Source organism: Chlorocebus sabaeus, chromosome 29 (assembly GCF_047675955.1).
Source record: "Chlorocebus sabaeus isolate Y175 chromosome 29, mChlSab1.0.hap1, whole genome shotgun sequence".
NCBI classification, from domain to species: domain Eukaryota; kingdom Metazoa; phylum Chordata; class Mammalia; order Primates; family Cercopithecidae; genus Chlorocebus; species Chlorocebus sabaeus.
Genome location: NC_132932.1, coordinates 3,182,726 through 3,194,644, shown reverse-complemented (window position 1 = coordinate 3,194,644; position 11,919 = coordinate 3,182,726). Strand labels below are relative to the sequence as shown.

At 42.4% G+C, this 11,919-nt stretch overlaps 1 non-coding gene and 2 pseudogenes across 1 annotated transcript; all 3 read right to left on the bottom strand.

Annotated features, from left to right (window-relative positions):
- Positions 1-5,481: 5,481 nt before the first annotated feature.
- Positions 5,482-6,813, bottom strand: LOC103231520 (cytoskeleton-associated protein 2 pseudogene; annotated as a pseudogene).
- A 548-nt stretch (positions 6,814-7,361) lies between these two features.
- On the bottom strand, positions 7,362-10,798 carry LOC119620304 (cytoskeleton-associated protein 2-like; annotated as a pseudogene).
- On the bottom strand, positions 9,319-9,425 carry LOC119620405 (U6 spliceosomal RNA). Its single transcript, XR_005236933.1, has one exon. It is a non-coding gene; the product is annotated as a U6 spliceosomal RNA (small nuclear RNA).
- Positions 10,799-11,919: the final 1,121 nt, after the last annotated feature.

Genomic DNA, 11,919 nt, shown 5'->3' with positions numbered 1-11,919 from the left:
AAATAATTTTCTTGAAAGTCAGAAGGTGGTGGTAGATGAGGAAGCTGAGGGAAGAAAATTAAGAATTTGTTCTGTTTTCCAGGTTTTAGTGATGTGATCAGATTAGATATTGCATTCTAGTTCCTAGAGAAGCTTGATGACGGTGGAAATTAACCTCTATCAGTCAGATTAGGCTAGGCTCTGCTGTGGTAAATGCCAAAACCACAGTGGCTTAAAACCACAAAGGTTTGTTTCTCATACTCCGTGTCCAAAGTAGACTGGCAAGGGGTTCTGTTCATTGCAAATGTTTAAGGTACCCAAGCTCATGGAGCGCCACCATTTTGAGATCCTACCCTGTCACTATGAAGGTTAAAGTTACCCACCCGCCCCCACCCTCATAATGGAAGTAAGCATGAAGAATTGTTCATGGACTCTTAAATGCTGCCGTGAAGTGATACATTCATGTCACTTCCACCCATTCAATGGCCAAAGTAAGTCATATAGCCACACCCAACTTAAGGAAGGCCAGAAGGGCAATGCCTGCAAGGAGAGGGGAAGCAGAAATACTTCATTAAAAGAAACATAGTTGGCGGGGCTGGGAGGTTCACGCCTGTAATCCCAGCACTTTGGGAGACCAAGATGGATGGATCACCTGAGGTCAGGAGTTCGAGACCAGCTTGACCAATATGGTGGCCATCTCTACTAAAATTACAAAAATTAGGCCGGCATAGTGGTGGGTGCCTGTAATCCCAGCTACTCAAGAGTTTGAGGCAGGAGAATTGCTTGAACCCAGGAAGCAGAGGTTGCAGTGAGCCAAGATCACACCACTGCACTCCAGCCTGGGAGACAAAGTGAGACTCTGTCTCAAAAGAAAAAAAGAAATGGAATTAATAGTTTGTGGTGATTTTTGAACAGCTTAGCAGTTGAAATTTATCTGTTCCAGCAGTTATGCCCATACCTACTTCTTTGGTTTGGTTTCATGAACCCCTAAGTTTTTACTAGAAATTTTTCCTCAAAAGGACTAGGACTCAGGAAACCTAGATTCTAATTCTATTGCTTGGGCAAGTCAGACCTCTCTGAACTACATTTTGTTCACTTGGAGGTTATGGTAATAATATTTATTCTCTCTACCTTACTGGAGTATCAAGGCTAAAATAAAATCACACAAGGAAAAGTACTTTAAAACTATAAACTACTTCAGGGGTTGAAAATAAATTGCCTGTAGAGGTAAGAAGTCATTTAAATGATAATTCCTTAAAACTCAAGAGCCAGTTCAGCTATAGTTCTTCAATCATCAGTCTGCATTAGATAAACATAGTAGGAATTCAGGTTTTGGATATATGTTACAGTTCATGTAGACCTTGCAAAGTCTAAGAGTCTTAGATTAAACATTAAATTCTTAAAACCTTTCTGATAAAACCTTTTTCATCATATCCCTCTAGGGCATTGGCTCTCAGAGAAGGGTCATTTTGTTCCCTAGAGGATATTTTGCAAGGTCTGAAGACATATTTGTTAGTCACAACTGAGGAGTGGGGGAGGTGGGAATATGTAACAATGGAAGGCGCAGTAGATGAGAAGTCAGATTTGGGATTTAGTTCCAGTGCTACTAATGCCGCTTTCCTGTGCATTATCCTCTGCCAGCTGCAAGCAAAGACTATTTGAAACCTGTCCTGTGTTCCTCATTATTCCCCCTCCACACTGCCTATTGCCAGAGTCCCGGGCTGCTCCAATGACAGCATTCTGCTTTGCTGCAGTGATTCCCAGCAACCACTGTATCTGCTTCTTTCTTCATCAGTTTGGCAGCCTCTGTGGAGGTCACTCATTTTACTTGAATGGGAACTTCACCAAAAGAAGAAACTGACAAGGTTTCCGCTGACAACAGGTTTTAAAGGCCGTAAACCCTATCTATTCTTTTAAACATTAAAGAAATCCAGTTCATGATATGTGGCTTCATATGCAGCAGTGGCACATTGGTGGTTGGGAAATTCTCCATGTGAATACATTTTACCCTCATTTCTTTGAAATTCTGTCATTTATTCTGGCTTTTAATACATGAATATAGACAACTGACGATATTTCACAAATGAACTCTTTTCCATTTCTGAATCTGCCTTTTGGCAAGATGGCTCAGGTTTCTTGTCCAGGGCTGTGTCCTCTGCTGCCATCTCGTGGCCTCTTGGCTGCCCAGGTTGAGGTCTCATAAAGCGCCTTCCCTAAGGTAATGGTGTTTGGCAGTGGCTTAGTTAAAGACTCTCCTTTCCATGGTGTGGGGCGCTACCCAAGTTCCTCCTCTGCAGTGGGTCCCTGAGGGCAGCAGCACACTCGGCCTGGCTGGAAACCTGGGCCTCACAATGAGGCAGGAGGTGGAGGGCCCCTCCTGGTCTTCTGCAAACCCTTGGGCCTCTGTGTCTGTTATGCAGTCCTGGCCAGGAGCCACCAAATTCAGTGAACCCAACTGCCCAGGGGTAATTGAAGCTGAGCGCCTGCTTGGCCTGAAGAATGCAGTCTCTTGCCCCTTGCCACCAGGGGCTGGGATGCTCTTAATTTCAGTAAGAAATGAAGAGTCTCCCATCAGGTTTTGGATTCTAGGCCCACACAAAATGGGCCTAGACAAGAAAACAGAAGAGTGTGTTGCTCTGTGTCCACACCCTTCATCCTAGCGGGCCCAGCCAGTGCTGCCTCAAATTTGACATTTGATTGATGGCCTGAGCGGGACAGTGGCAGTAGTGTTGTCGCTGAGTCACTGTTTCCTATAAATATGACAGGATCTATGTACTACAGTGATCAGAGGTCCATCACCAGGGAACTGGGAATGTGAGAGACTGCCCTGACCTGGGCTGCTGCTGCTGGTCACTGAGCAGTGAGCACAGGAGGTAAGGCAGGAAAATGTTTTTAGTTGCTATTTTTTTCATTGTGAACATGAAATATATGTATATATACAACTATATATATATACACACATATATAGTTAAAAATCTTCCCATTGCTAACAGTAATTCGTATAACTTTCCCCTAGTTGTGAGCCCCCTCTCCTAACTCCACCCAGTTCCCATAACCCCTAATCCCAGCCTTCTCAAAGAAAAAAGGGAGGAGGAAGAGAGGAGGAGGGGAAGGAGAAAGGGAAGGAGGAGGAGGAAGAAGAAGACTGCTTTTGGTGTTTGCTTTAACCTGATGTCCCCATTATAATTCAGAAGGAAAGGCCTGCTCATCTAATTTCCTAGGGCCTCAGGCCAGAGACAGCCATACTTACAGGTAAATTGCTACTAGGCTGGCGTGTGTTGCTTCTCCTTAAAATTCAGATGCCATTTACTCTCATCTTCTGTTTCTTTTATGTTTTTCCTTGTTTGCCTATTTTTCTTTTTTCTGACTTATTTCATTTATATTTTGTGTTGCCTGTTTTTCCTGGATCCACTTAGCATCTAAATCTTTGGTTTATTTTTCTTATCAGAAGCTTTTCCTAAGTTCTGTCCAGAGTTCATGGATTTTCTTTGTTGATTCTTGACAGTTTTCCCTTGCCATTATAAAGTTTTCTTGTTTTTACCCAAGTCCAAACTTCTACAATATAATTTTGTTTGCTTTGCCTCTTTATGTGCTCTCTTTATGTATAAAGAAAATGCTATGTGCTCGCTCTTATTCCTTTTTTGTTTTTTGTTTTTGTTTTTGTTTTTGTTTTTGGAGACAGGGTCTGGCTCTGTTGCCCCAGGCTGGAGTGCAGTAGTGTGACCTTGGCTCACTACAACCTTTGCGTCCTGGGCTCGAACCATCTTCCCGCTTCAGCTTCCCAAGTAGCTGGGACTACAGATGTATGCCACTACATCTGGCTAATTTTTGTATTTTTTGTAGAGAAGAGGTTTCATCATGTTGCCCAGGCTGGTCTCCAACTCCTGAGCTCAAGCGATCCACTCACCCAAGCCTCCCAAAGTGCTGGAATTACAGGCGCGAACCACCGTGCCCGGCCTAGTCTTATTACAGGCGCGAACCACCGTGGCCAGCCCAGTCTTATTCTTTATGTAAAGCTGAAGTCATAGCAAAGGAGAAAGAAATTTGCTTTTATAAACCTCAAATATAATTATAACGAAAAGAAATTGTTCTTTGCGTAACTAAGAAGTGAAACTGGGTCCAGTGGTTACTTGTTATAGAGAGGTCAACTTTAGACTGAAAAATAGAAACTGGACACCTTTCAAAAGATGAAATGCTTTCAAGCTGGGCTCTCAACCTCTGGATATGTTAGAGGTGTTTTGTGCAATAAACTTTATCATGCAATGACAGGTTATTGAAGCAAGTATTCAAATATCAGCTGAGTGGTTGAATGAGATAACTTTTAATTTCTCTGCCAACACTCAGATTACATTAGTTTTTCAGCAGTGGTGATGTTTTTTAATTGACCCATCCATACTCTCCAATGTCTGGCCCTGGAGAAAATTGTAAAGTAAGATGCTGGTATTCCTCTAGTCCCTAGAACCGAGTGTTTCAGTCTGGGCACTATTGATATTTGGGCCAGATAATTCCTTTTTATGGAAGACTGGCGCATTGATTTGTAGAATGCTAAGCAGCAACCTTGGGCCCTATCTACTTGATGCCAGTAGCACCCCTCCCTCCAGCTGTGACAACCAAAAATACCTCTACACGTTGCCGGATGTCTCCTGGGAAGCAAAATTACATCTTTCTTTGAAAAACAATGCCTTAGAAGGATATGATAAAGGTTTTAAGAACGAACTTAATGTCTAATTTCTCAAGATCCTTGTATTTAAAAAGACCTACAAAGATCTACCATAACCAAACAGCACATCCAAAATCTGAATTCCTGCCCTAGCTTTTTCCCCCTACTCCTCTTTTCTGAATTTTCTGTGTTGTGTTATTGTTACCACATCAGGCCAATCTGGTTCAACTTTTATGTAGCAAAGTTGTGAGTTATTTCTCAGTTGCCATGGACCCCAGGTTGAAAGTCACGTAATCTGAGCGTGTCCAGATGAACACATGTGCTACCTCAGGGGAAACCTGAGTGCTCAGACCAGGAAGGGTGGGGGCGACTGAATTGAGAAGCAGACACCGCATAACAGGATCCAGAATCCAATCAGATGAGCTCTCTCATCACCCCATGGCAGGATCCAGTCATATCATGCCTCCTGGCATCATGTCATTGCAAAATGCAATCAGATCACACCTCATTATCCTATGCTTATAAAACCCAATGCAACCCCCAGCTCAGAGAGACAGGTTTGAGCATTTCCTCCTCTCCCCTTGGCAGTTGAATCATGTTGCTTCCCTGCTTAAAAGCTTTTCAGTCCTCCCCATCGCCCACAAGATTAAGTCCAAGCATTTTTAAATGGTGCATGGACCTCTGTGATTTAGCTCCTGCCCACTCTTCCAGCGTCATCTCCCATGTCCCCTCTCTTGCTTTTCACGATTTGGTGATAGCAGTTTAAGGGAGGTAGCATTGACATTTTTTTTTCCTTACCAGAGCTTTCTATCTCATCTGTTTTTTCAGTCTCAAGAGTACATTCAGCATAATGCTGAATTAGGACAGCATACAAAGGGATCAGTATCACTTCCCAACTCTGTTAACTCTTCCAATGAAGACACGCAAGGAACTTGGACACAGGAAGGGGAACATCACACACCGGAGTCTGTTGTGGGGTTGGGGGAGGGATAGCATTAGGGGATGTACCTAATGTAAATGACGAGTTGATGGGTGCAGCACACCAACATGGCACATGTATACATATGTAACAAACCTGCACGTTGTGTGCACATGAACCCTAGAAGTTAAAGTATAATAAAAAAGAAAGAAAGAAAGAAAAAAAAAAAAAAGACACGCAAGGATAATGGTCTTTTAACATACCTGGCAATTTTAAAGTTTTATGTTGACATTGAGAACATCTCACTGGTATTAAAAACTTCAGCTCTTTAAATGTATAATTTGTTTAATCAAATTGCACCTTCTTTTTTACACTTTGCAAGTATGGCATAGTAAATACATTATATTTAATTAAGTAACTTGCCATAGTTTCTGTATTGGGGATATTAACATCATTGGTTGGATCTTTTGTTTTGTCATCTTGCTATTTTTCAGAATCTTGAAATAGCACATTTCCATGATGTCTATTCTCTTCAGTGCCTGTGGAAACATACAAAAAAATGTGATGTCTAGTCCCCATTTCTGGTTTTCCTGACTCTAGATTAACAGTTGTATCTCCAGTGTTTACTTCTTGGACTTGTTCCTTGGTTGCACAAGCCTCCTCAATATTTTCTCCAAAACTGACATTTTCTTAACTCTTTGTTGTTAGAACATCTACAATTGTGTGTCGCATCTCTTCAATAGGCTGAGCCCCTGCCAGAATGGCCTTCTCATAGATGGTGAGAATACTTTCAGTAGGACTTGGGGTTGGTTCAGTATGTGCAAGACATATTCAATATTTTACAAGATTTTTGGCATCTGGAATATTTTTAATCAGATTGTTCAGTGTGACCGGTATTTCTTCTTCTGGGCAGCCTTCATTAGTTAGGTTTAGGCATTCAGAAAATGTGTTGCTTACCTTTTCAGTAAATAATTTTTGTTCATCTTCTATCATGGTAGTCCAAAAGGACCCAACTGGTTTTTCATTTTGTCCTTAAGGCTCACACTAGGTAACTATTCAGTTAGGAGGCCTTTTCAGCACTCTCTTTGCCAGCTTTCCACTCATTCAGATGAGCTTTTCTCTCTTCTGAGTTTTCTTTGGATTGAGTTGATCTACTATCAGCAGTTGGTTTTGCTATAGTATGTCTTCACTGGTCAGTGGGTTTTGATTTTGCTATCAGTTTGGCATTAGACGATGAAGCACGAGCTGGGGGCAGTGGCTCACACCTGTAATCCCAGGACTTTGGGAGGCTGAGGTAGGAGGATCCCTTGAGGCCAGGAGTTCAAGACCAGCCTGGCCAACAAAATGAGAGCCTGTCTAAAAAAATCGTGTTTTTTTTTTTTTGAGATGGAGTTTCACTCTTGTTGCCCAGTCTGGAGTGCAATGGCGCTATTTCAGCTCACTGCAACTTCCGCCTCCCAGGTTGAAGCAATTCTCCTGCCTCAGCTTCCCAAGCAGCTGGGATTTCAGGCTCCTGACACCGTGACCGGCTAATTTTTGTATTTTTAGTAGAGACACAGTTTCATCATGTTGGCCAGGCTGGTCCCAAACTCCTGACCTCAGGTGATCCACCCACCTGAATCCCAAAGTGCTGAGTCACTGTGCCTGACTTAAAAAATAAATTGTTAAAACAATAAGATGAAGCAGGCCTGACTACAATTTCACATACTATGCTCCTTTTTTTTTTTTTTTCCTTTTGAAAACTTACTTTATTTTGGCAGTCTCTTGTCCAGTAGATCAGATGCTATGCTTATTGATTGTGCCTTATTTCTTTTCTATGTCCTGAGACGAACTGGTTTTGACCCTAGATAAAACTGTTTTTGATTGTAATAATTCTGTTTTATGAGACTTTTTCCTGATTGTAAACAAGGCTGAGGTTCTACTGATGCCTTCTTTCACAGTGTCCTGGGTATTATTGGATGACTTCTAATAAGAGATCACACAGACTTAGTGAGCACTACATTTGGTGTACCCCAAGTTACATTTAGTGTAACCTCCGGTCCTTGCACACACTGTGAAAAAGTACACACTGTTGCACCTTGAGTTTTTGTTGTTTCAAAAAGTTCCAGGAAGAAGCAAAACAAAACCCGTTCCATCCAGAGATGCCCTCTGAATTGGAGATGAATTTGGCAAACTCCTCACATTACCATACAAAAGTCCCACCCAAGGAGGAGTTTTTTGCCACTTTCTATTCATGTGATATACGAAGAAGCATGACTGATGACTTTACTCCACCTCTACATACGATGACTCAGCTAAGCAGCCCAATACAAACCCTGTTTTTAGCTTTGTTCCGAGAGGAACTGTTTTGGGAATTATCCCCAGTATTCTCCTTACTTGTTGCAAGTAATGAAATCCCGTTGTTAAATTTTCCTTGGTTGTGGTCATTGGACTGTCACTGGCCAAGCGACCGAACTCACCCATTGTGTAGGTGACACTAGCAGTCATATTTGAGACTCTATTACTTTTCACTGTTACGCTGCTGGTGTTTATAGGCTGAGGCTCTGTGGCTTTAGGAATAGTAATTGAAAATTTCTATGTTGCTGCAGAACTCTCATCTTTGACTTGTAGAGGTTTTCTAAGGGAATTAAACTTAGACTGAACAATTTGGCCTCAATAAGATTCCATCACAGACTTCTTGGGCATGTCAGCCTCTTGCTTTTGTTTTTCTGCAATCATATGTTTCTGTTTACTATTATTGTTATGGTGAAATGTCTTATATTAATGTCATATGTTGACATTGGAGGTCATCTTCAGTTGGTAACAACTTCAGAGTTTGATTATTATCCTCAAATTTATGTGTGACAATTACTATAGTTGAATTGGTCAGTTCATTAGAAGGTTTTAAAGGAATACAATTTTTACCACCATTGTATTGTTTTTGCTTCTCATGAGTCTGTTGACATTTTCTTTACCAGCCATTTCTGACTTAAGTTTCAAAATATGTCTTTTTTTTTTTTTTTTTTGAGATGGAGTCTCGCTCTGTCGCCCAGGCTGGAGTGCAGTGGCCGGATCTCCCCTCACTGCAAGCTCTGCCTCCCGGGTTCACGCCATTCTCCTGCCTCAGCCTCCCGAGCAGCTGGGACTACAGGCGCCCGCCACCACGCCCGGCTAATTTTTTATATTTTTAGTAAAGACGGAGTTTTACGGTGTCAGCCAGGATGGTCTCGATCTCCTGACCTCGTGATCCACCCGCCTTGGCCTCCCAAAGTGCTGGGATTACAGGCGTGAGCCACCACGCCAGGCCCAATATTTGTCTCTTCTTGGAACTCGTCCTCAAATGTCACCACTCTCTGGCCTCTACTGAGGTTACACAGCTATGGTAGCCAATTTACAGATTCCAGCTCAGGTCTTTACCATTCTTGGATAAAAAGCCTGGACACTCTCTGATTTTCCTGTTTGTATGCAAAAAATGTTTTATTCTTAACAGATGTTTCTCGAGTCTTTGTCTTTTTCGCTCTTTGAACATGAATTGGGCCTTGGAGGCCACTGCAGGTCCTGGAATATGGCTTGGGTATTTGTCACAGTCTGAGGTGAGGGGATGCATCTCCAGCTTTAACTGCAGATGTAGGACTCCAGGCCACAGCCAGTGAACACTGCTTATTTGTTTTCTTGTGTAGTGAAAATCACAATTCAATATTGGGTTCCACCCATTTTGCTTTGACTCATACTGTTCCCTTAGTGCTGCTCAGCAATTAGTGAAATAATCTCTGGTACTGCACAAAATATGAAATGCTTCAAGAATTTGCATGTCATCCTTGCTCACAGGCCCTGCTAATCTTCTCTGTATTGTTTCAATCTTAGTATATGTGCTACTGAAGCAAGCACTAAATTATTTATTAATATGTATGACAGACTCCTCCATCTCATCCTTGCTTTATTCTCTCCCTCTCCCTCCTTTTTTTTTTTTTTCCTTGTTCTTTTTGATTATACCAAGGATGATGATGATGACTGCACTGACTCAGTGATGGGCTAGGTGAGGGTCAGGGCTGTTTGTTGCACACACTAGTGAGATGGCAATAAAAAAAAAACTGTTCCCGGACCAAACTGAGGGTCGGGCTGCTATTTCTCAGGGTCTAATAATGAGATGCAGACGAACTGGGGAGGAAGAGAGTTGTTTGTTTGTTTTTTTGCTTTTTGAGACAGAGTCTCAGTCTGTCACCCAGGCTGGAGTGCAGTGGCATGATCTCGGCTCACTGCAACCTCTGCCTCCCAGGTTCAAGCAATTCTCCTGCCTCAGCCTCCCAAGTAGCTAAGATTATAGGCACCCACCACCACACCCGGCCAATTTTTTTGTATTTTTAGTAGAGACAGGGTTTCGCTATGCTGGTCAGGCTGGCCTCGAACTCCTGACCTCAGATGATCCACCAACTTAGGCCTCCCAAATTGCTAGGATTACAGGCGTGAGCCACCTTGCCCGGCCAGTGGAAGAGAGTTTTATTTCTATAACCGGTTACAGGGAGAAGGCCTGGAAATTATTGCCAGGCCAACTCAAAATTTTCCAGAGCTTATATACCTTCTAAGCTCTATGTCTATGTGTAAGTGTGCATTCGTCTAAATACATAAGTGATTTATTTCTTTTAATCTATAACTAAAGTCTGAGTCCTGAAGACTTTCCTCTGAAGCCTCAGTAAATTAGATTACTTAATCTAAATGGGTCCAGGTCTTGGGGTGATTACCCTTATCTTGCCTCCTGCTAAATCACAGAGGTTTGGGGAGTTCCTTCAGACCTCCAATAAACTTGTTTGTGGAGGCCTGGGGAGTTTCTTCAGACCCGCAATGAAACTTGTTTAATCCTAAATGGGTCCTGTTAAGAATTCCTTCTTTATTTTGTCATGCTTTAGGGCCCAGGAAAGGCCTAGACAAAACTCTTGATGGGCTTTTGCTACATTCCAGCCTTTGTATAGGGCACTGGCTTTTTTTAGTTTTTAATATTTAACTAAACCAATCAGTCAGTACTGAAACAGTTGTGATGGGGGCCTGCATTAGTGAGACCTGGCCTGCCACAAAACCACGAGTCACAGTGATATGATGTCAAAATAACTGAGTCAAAAATTCTTACTTTAGCACATATATTTCTTACTTCCATTCCTTATTTAAGCTGTTGTATCCAGTCCTAGCCCCACGCCTGTCCTTCAGGACTCCCTCTGCTCAGTACTCACGCACTTTGGGAAGCTTCCCTTGGCCTTTCCGGCAACCATCGTATTATGGTCTTCAATACTCCCTTAGTACTCTATACACAGTCTACACTTAAAAAAAAAAGTTTTTTTTTTTTTGAGATGGTGTCTCACTCTGTTGCTCAGGCTGGAGTGTAGTGGCGCAATCTCAGCTCACTGCGACCTCTGCCTCCCAGATTCAAGCAATTCTCTTGCCTCAGCCTTCCGAGTAGCTGGGAATTATAGGTGCATGCCACCAAGCTTGGCTAATTTTTGCATTTTCAGTAGAGACGGGATTTCACCATGTTGACCAGACTGGCCTCAAACTACTGACCTCAGGTGATCCTCGGCCACCCAAAGTGCTGGGATCACAGGTGGGAGCCACCACGCCCAGCAAAAATTTTAAACTTTTTATGCAAAAAAAAAAAAAAAAAAAAAATCACAATAATGGTAAAGTTCAAATGAAAAGTTGAGGAAGGAAGGATGACAGAGAATAACATATAGGTAAAAGATTATTAGTATTAATATTGAAAAAATTAAAAAAATTTGATAAAGACAAAATAGCCAATTTACCAAAAAGAAAGAAATTTAAATGGCCAATAAATCTACGAAGGATTATTTATATTCATAGTAGTTAAATAAATGCAATTTAAAACAACAAGATGCTGACCAGGTGCACGTGTCGTGCACATTATAGTCCCAGCTACTCAGGATTCTGAGGAGGGAGAATGGCTTGAGCCCAGGAGTTTGAGGCCAGCCTGGGCAACATGATGAGGCTCTGTCTCTAAAAAACAAAAATAGGCCAAGCAAGGAGATTCATGCCTATAATCCCAGAAATTTGGGAGGCCAAGGCAGAAGGACTGCTCGAGGCCAGGAGTTCTAGACCAACCTAGGCAACACAGTGAGACCCCCATCTCTACAGATGAAAAATCAGATGAGATAGTGGCACACACCTATAGTCCCAGCTACTCAGGAGGCAGAGGATTCCCTGAGTCCTTGAGCTGCAGTGAGCCATGATCTTGCCACTACACTCCATGGCTTGTGGGACAGAGTGAAACTCCATCTCTAAAAAAATAAAAAGAGGCTGGGCGCGGTGGCTCAAGCCTGTAATCCCAGCACTTTGGGAGGCTGAGACGGGCGGATCACGAGGTCAGGAGATCGAGACC